Below are 7240 nucleotides of genomic sequence, written 5' to 3'. Positions count from 1 at the left end.
TGAGATGGCTCAGTGGGTAAGAGCACCCGACTGCTCTTCCGAAGGTCCGGAGTTCAAATCCCAGCAACCACATGGTGGCTCACAACCATCCGTAACAAAATCTGATGCCCTCTTCTGGAGTGTCTGAAGACAGCTACAGTGTACTTACATATAATAAATAAATAAATCTTTAAAAAAAATTATTTTATTTTATGTTTCTGAGTGTTTTGTCTGTATGTGTGTCTGTGTACCATGTACATACCTTGGACCTACAGAGGCCAGAGTGTCCTCTGGGAGGTCCTCTGGGAGTGGAGCTATAGACATTATGATTCACTCTGTAGGTTCTGGGACTCGCACCCCAGTCCTCTATAAGAGAAGCCAATGCTCTTAACTGCTGAGCCATCTCTCCAGCTCCTCTCTGACTGTTCCTAAATGTGGAGTACCAGCCAGGCACAGTAGTATGCATCTGTAGATATAAATTGGGAGGTTGAGGGTGAAGGATCACTAGAAGCCAGAAGTTCAAGGCAATGAAGAGAGCAGAGAGTGGGAGGTGGGGGAGCTGCACTATAGGAGTCTATCCAGTCTTCCTCAGCCTACACTCTACCTAAATTATTGGCATTATCTTTATTATCAAAACTACCACTGATTCACTGATTCCAAAATTTCCATCTCCAGCCTACACTTAAGTACTCATCTTGAAGCTGATATGGTATAATAGTAAAAATACCTATTATCAACATTGGTTCATCTTTTGGGACTTAGCCATCATGAAACATAAAGAGAAAACTCATTAAATTATGATATAAATCTTGTTCTTTTGGAGAAAGGAGTTCATATGAAGCATATCTAATTAGGTTTTGAAAGTGCTAGATAAAATCAGTTATATGCACAATCTCTTCATCTGCAGATCATATCTCAAACAAGGTGGGAGATGAGGACCACCATCCAAGGTTGTTCTCTTACCTCTACACACATGGTGTGACACGTGCCCACACTCAAATACACAAATATGCAAGTATACACCACACACACACATCCCAAAATTGAAAAAAAGTGGTCTAAGGCCTTAGACATTTCTTCAGAGAAGATGTAAATGTTCAGTAAGTATCTGAAAAGATGCTCAGCATTGCTACTCTTTAGGGAAATACAAACTACAATCATAGGATGGCACTTCAGAATACTAGGGTGGCTTTAAAATCTAGAAATAAAGCATTTGCAAGGATGAGGAGAAAACAGACATGTCCAAAAAAAAATACCTGCGCACAAATGTTCATCACATTGTTCACAATAGTCAACAGACCGACGACACCTGAGTCCAACAGATGAATGGATAAGCAAATATTGGTAACATGGGGATGCATGCTTGTAATCCCAGTAGGAACATCAGAGGTTCCTAGTCATCCTTGACTACCCAGCAAGTTCTAGGACAGCCTGAGCTCCATGAGATCTTATCTTAATCAAAGGAAAACAAAAAGAAACAAATAAAAATATATTTATAAAAGGTAATGTTGTTTAGCCATAAAATTGAATAAAATGTTGACATATTGCATAGGTTAATCTTGAAAAAAACTGATGCGAGGCAAATAAACCAGAGATGAGTCCTATTATATAAATATCTATTACAGGTAAATTCCTGGAGGCATAAATTGAAGATTACCAGGAGCTAGAGAAAAGGACTAGAGGAGAATTAGTCCTTCATGGTTAAAGAGATTCAGTTTGCAGTGATGGAAAAAATTTATATTATTGCAATGATTTTATAACATTTAGGATATTATGCTTAAAATACTTAAAATGGAAAATTTTCCCTGTATTTTACCTCCCCCCCCCCAGTGTGTGTGTGTATGTGTGTGTGTGTGTCCACTGTTGAGGAAGGAGAAGCTTACAACTGGGATCTCAAAGTCGTGTGGTTATAAACCCTACACAAAGGGTTCACTTTTGCACATCTCGCACTAATTATTGCTAATAAACTGTTAGGCTCTCTGGGTTTGAACAATGAATTATTTTGACTGTCCCATCCCTAAGAGCTCTAATTTTAAGTAGGCACTAGGACCTGGAAGAGGCTTTGGGATGACATCATCTCTAGAAAACCAAAGCCACTGGCCTCCAGGGGCGGTAACCAGAGACAGTGCACTTGATACAAACCTTATTTCTCAATTAACCATGATTTGGTGGCAAATCACCTCTTTCCTTGGGTCCAGAGAGCTGTGGCCAAGAAGAAGCAGGGGCAGAGTTTGCAGCAGTTAGAGAAAACTGCCCCACCCACCTCAGCGGGCCACACTCATCATGGCCACCTCAAATCCCAGGCAAGGCGGCATGCCCCTCCCTTCCCTAGAGGGGCGGGCCCTCGGAGACAAAATGAATTCCAGGGAAGGAGGGTGGGGGGGAGAAGGTAGAGGGGTGGAGCGAGCCTTCCTGTAAGCTTGTGGGCAGAGGGGCGGACTTGTCCAGCTGCGCCTTGGAGGGCTGCAGCTGCCACGTTATCGTCAGCCTTGAAGGCTGGATTTTGCCCAGTGTTGTGCCAGCGTCAGCGCTTCCGGGTTGAACTCTAGCTGAGCAGATCAGTCTTCACTCTGACCGGGGACTGTCCCTCCCCCTCAAACCCAGACTAGTAAAAGCCCTGTTGTCTCACTCCCTCTCCTTTAAGATGACTCATCTCCGCCTTGCAACTCCCAGATGAATTGGCAACGCTAGGTGTGGCTTGACACGTTTGAAATATATATATATATATATATGAATGTACGGGCATATTCTAGAAATCTGGGGAATTAGAAAAAGAATGGGGAAAATAATGTATTATCCCACTAATTGGAAACAATACTAACCCCTTTGAACCATTTATTTAATTTCTTTTCCTGTTTAAAATGATAAAGCCAATTGATTTTAGGTGTTGTTGGTTGCATACTGCTTGTCATTTTAATTGAATGCATAGGATGACATATTCCTTGGGTGCCGTTCATACTTCTTATGTTTCCTAATTAAATATTAAAGGAGTGAGCTCTTCAGGTAGCAACTGACTGGCTGTTTATAGCTTCACCACCCCTTTGTAAAGTTGTCCCACAAGAATTACATGATTTGAGATCCTTTAAGACTTTATAATTTCAGCAGTTCTAGACTGAAACAATCTTGAGAAACTGAATCATCATGTTTTGGGGGTGGTAATGACCTTTGAAGAAAGAATTTTCACCAAGTTAGGAATATCTAACAAGCAAAGGCTTTTCAAAACTACATCCTTGCTGGGCAGCGGTGGCGCACACCTTTAATCCCAGCACGTGGGAAGCAGAGGCAGTTGGATTTTTGAGTTTGAGGCCAGCCTGGGCTACAGAGTGAGTTCCAGGACAGTCAGGGCTACACAAAGAAACCCTGTCTCGAAAAACAAAACAAAACAAAACAAAACAAAAAAAATGCATCCTTTTACAGTGTCACCCCTCCCAGCTGTACCCAGTATTTCTCAACTAACAGGAAGGAAAGCAGTAACAACCTTGAACTCTGATCTTCCTAAGTGTCTGTATGTGTTTTGGCTTGTATATCACTCTCTCAGATATACCTGCAGAGAGCAAGTTAGGAGACAGTTTTCTTTCTTTTTTCTCTGGTATGGGGAATGGAACCCAAGGTGTTGTGCATACAATGCACGCTCGTGCTCGGGAAGTGCTCTGTTCTTGAGCTACATCACAACCACTTTTCCCTTGTTAAGGAAGGGTCTCCCTGGGTTTTTCAGGCTGGTGACCCACTTTTGGACATTAGGGATATGTCTGCTTCAGTCTCCCTGGCTTCTGGGGTACCAGTGTGCACCATGGTATTAGCTAAATGGGGGTTTCACGTGGGCTTAGTCTTTTATTTGACTGAAGGGAAATAACTTTTGGTAGTTTTTTGTCTCTTCTATGTGGCTCTGTGGATAAATGAACTGATAGAGTTCAGTATGATTTGTTTGTTTTGTTGAGATAGCGTCTCGTGTAACCCAGGCTGGCCTTAAAAGCTCACTATGTACCTATGTTTGTCTTTGAATTCCCAATCTTGCTGTCTTATATTCTTATTTTATTTTTATTTTAATTATCTTGTGTATAGTGAGTTTCATTATATTTTCATGTATAGAGATAGATAGATAGATAGATAGATAGATAGATAGATAATCATGCACTGCTCAGAGTCATCCTCCGTTGGAAAATGGCAATTTTCTATGTCATCAAGTACCAGGAAGTAGAAAGAACATTTCCTTTAAAGTTGTTTCCAGAGTACCTTAAAACAATCTTTCTTGCCTTTCTAATAATAAAAACAAAACCAAAACAGTGATAGAGGTATAGTGCAGTGGTAGAATGCTTGTTTAGCATACAGAGCACTGGATTGGATCCCCCAAAACACACATGCACATACACAGTACCTGTGTCTTCTAGTCTTAGGGTGTCACACAAGTGGTATATTCTAGAGACTCTGAGTGGCTTGCTGTAGTATGATAATGACTTTCATGCTTCTATTTTTTCAGTATATATGTGGTTTGGGGCTTTGGGTAACAGCAATACAAAGGATTCCTTTTTGTGTGCAAGTAATATTTTTTTTGGCATAGAATTCAGGCTTGCCCCAAATCCAAAGTGATCCACCTGCCTCTGCCTTCCAAATACTGGGGTTAAAGGTGTGATCCACCTCACCCAGCAAGAAATATTGCCTTATATTGTAATGTGTAAGGTACAAACCAGTGGTTTAGCCCAGGCCGGCCTGAACTGTGTGGGAGGAAGGTAGATGGTGATAGCCTCTCAGATGCCCTGTATTCAGTATCCTCTGCTGTGTCCTCACATTGGCAGCTGAGTCATCTGGGAAGATTATTCTCAGCAGCACACAGAGCTTCCTTGCTGGTGGTCCTCTGCACCCCTAATTCTCCTCTGTGATCCCCCCTACTCACTGGGCTTCCCTCTTGCTGTCTCTTTCATCATTCAGTTCTCTCTCCAGGGTGGAGTAATCACTGCTCACACAGCCGTGCCCTGAACAAACAGAAAACCCGCTGGTGAAGGAGAACCTGGGAGGTAGTGCTGTCTCTCTGTTTTGTTTTTTTTTCTTCTTCTTCTTCTTCTTCTTTTCTAGGTAGCCAACCCTCTTCCATCTCTGAGCTTTTATATATGCATTTTCTTTTTAAGTATGACTTCCTTTGTGCCAAAATATAGAAGCAGAAAAGACTTACTAAAGTTAATCTAGTTTGTAGTCTGAGGTAACTTACTTTATATATTTTCACTAAAGCCATAAATTAGAGCTTTGGGGCACCATTGCAGACTTTTATTATTATTATTATTATAGGTGGCCATAGAGTCACTGCTTTAAAGGAAGTCTGACGAGATGAAACATCATCTTTTAAAGGGCCTGCCTTTGTTCTTTTGTTCCCTAAGGCTTTCTCTGATGTGGTTGTGCTGGGGACTAGAGCAAGTTTATTTTAAAAGAGCCTTTTAAAAGAAGCTAGCTTGTAAAAATAAATCCAGAAAGGCCACTTTTTGTGTGGCTGGGAATTGAATCTAGGCCCTTGTATATGCTGGGCACGTGTTGTACCACTGAGCTGTATCTGCAGTCTCCTCCAAATTTTTTTTTGTGTGTTTGTATATGATTGAAGATCCTGGGAAAATCTAAAACCTATAATTATATCTAAGAACTTCAAAATATTCATATGTGTAGAATTTTATTCAACATTTATTGAAACCTTATTGTGCTCTGTGGTCAATGGCAACTGCTAAGGACACTATGAAAAAATGAGTACAATTTTTCCTCTAAAAGCGCTCCCTGTTCAATGGAGCAGATATACAGATGAGCAGTATACTGTTACAGCACACTGTGTTAGGGACATGGGAAGAGGAACAGAAAGTACAGAAAAGGCATCACGACAGCCCTGGGAAATGGCCAGAAGACAACAGCTGGGAAAGACGTCATTTGACCTGTGTCTCGAAAGAGGAGTGGGGATTTTTCAGGTACATGAGTGAGGAAATGCCTTCTTCACAGAGGAGATTGTAGGAGAAAAGGCAGGGTGTAGTGAGAGAGTGTATTATGCTTGGAAAACTCTAAGCCTTTATTTTGGCCTAGGAATAGCATGTGTATTGAGAAGTGCGGGAAATGAAGCTGGGTAAGTGTACAGGTTCATGGAAAGTGGTCTATGTTGTTGTCTTGAATACCCCAAGAAAGCTTTCATTTGTATTTATGTGTTTATTTACTTAAATTTTCTGTGTACATGTGTGGTTGGGCATGAGTGTACTACTCTGTGTGTGTGTGTGTGTGTGTGTGTGTGTGTGTGTGTGTGTGTTGGTCAGAAAACAACTTTTTGGATTTTCAGATTCTGGCTCTCCTTTCTTCCACCACATGGGTTCTGAGGCTCATACTCAAGTTGTGAGGTTTGGCATTAAGTACCTTCACCCACTAAGCAATCTTTCCCGGCCTTTCATTCATTTGTTTTTACAGCAAGGTCTCATATATCCCAAACTGGCCTGGTGCTTGCTATATATCTGAGAATAGCTGTGAATCTCTGATTCTCCTGCCTCTACTTACTGAGTATTGGGATTACAAATATGCATGCCAAGTCCCAGAAAGCATTTTTATATATTTACGACCAGAAATATCCTAAACATTCATCTTTTTCGTGTATTGACTTACTTTGTGTCTGGCCTCTAAAATGTAAGGTTGTGATGGGGATGTGATTCAGTTGGTAGAGTGCTTACCCTGAATGGACAAAGTCCTGGGGTCTGTCCTAGTGCCACCTACCTGTAATCCCAAGACTCAGGAAGAGTTCTTGGAAGTCTCCTAAAATTCTACAACTTTCTTTAAAATACAAGTGAGAAGAGGGAAAGGGGGGGGAGGGGAGAGAGGGAGAGAGAAAATAAATGACAGACAAGATTAATCTTGAATCTCCATTCTATGCAGAGACGTAAACAAGAACTACATTATAGAAGTCTATTATATGGAGAAGAAAGAGAGAAAAGAGGGAGATAAAGCTCTTCCTCACCTACAGAGAAAGTTCAGGGCCAGCCTGGAATGCATGACATCCTGTCTCAAACAAAACAAAATAGCAACAAGACTCCCAGAATCTGAGCCGGTCACCAGACACATCACCATAAACCAATCCTGGACTAAATGCAGAGGATGTGAAGATTAAGATGCAACCTGTCGCCGGGTGTGGTGGCGCACACCTTTAATCCCAGCACTTGGGAGGCAGAGGCAGGTGAATTTCTGAGTTCGAGGCCAGCCTGGTCTACAGAGTGAGTTCCAGGACAGCCAGGGCTGCACAGAGAAACCCTGTCTT

The sequence above is a fragment of the Mus pahari genome, chromosome 1 (assembly GCF_900095145.1).
Source record: "Mus pahari chromosome 1, PAHARI_EIJ_v1.1, whole genome shotgun sequence".
Taxonomy (NCBI): domain Eukaryota; kingdom Metazoa; phylum Chordata; class Mammalia; order Rodentia; family Muridae; genus Mus; species Mus pahari.
Note: the sequence above shows the minus strand (reverse complement) of the source record.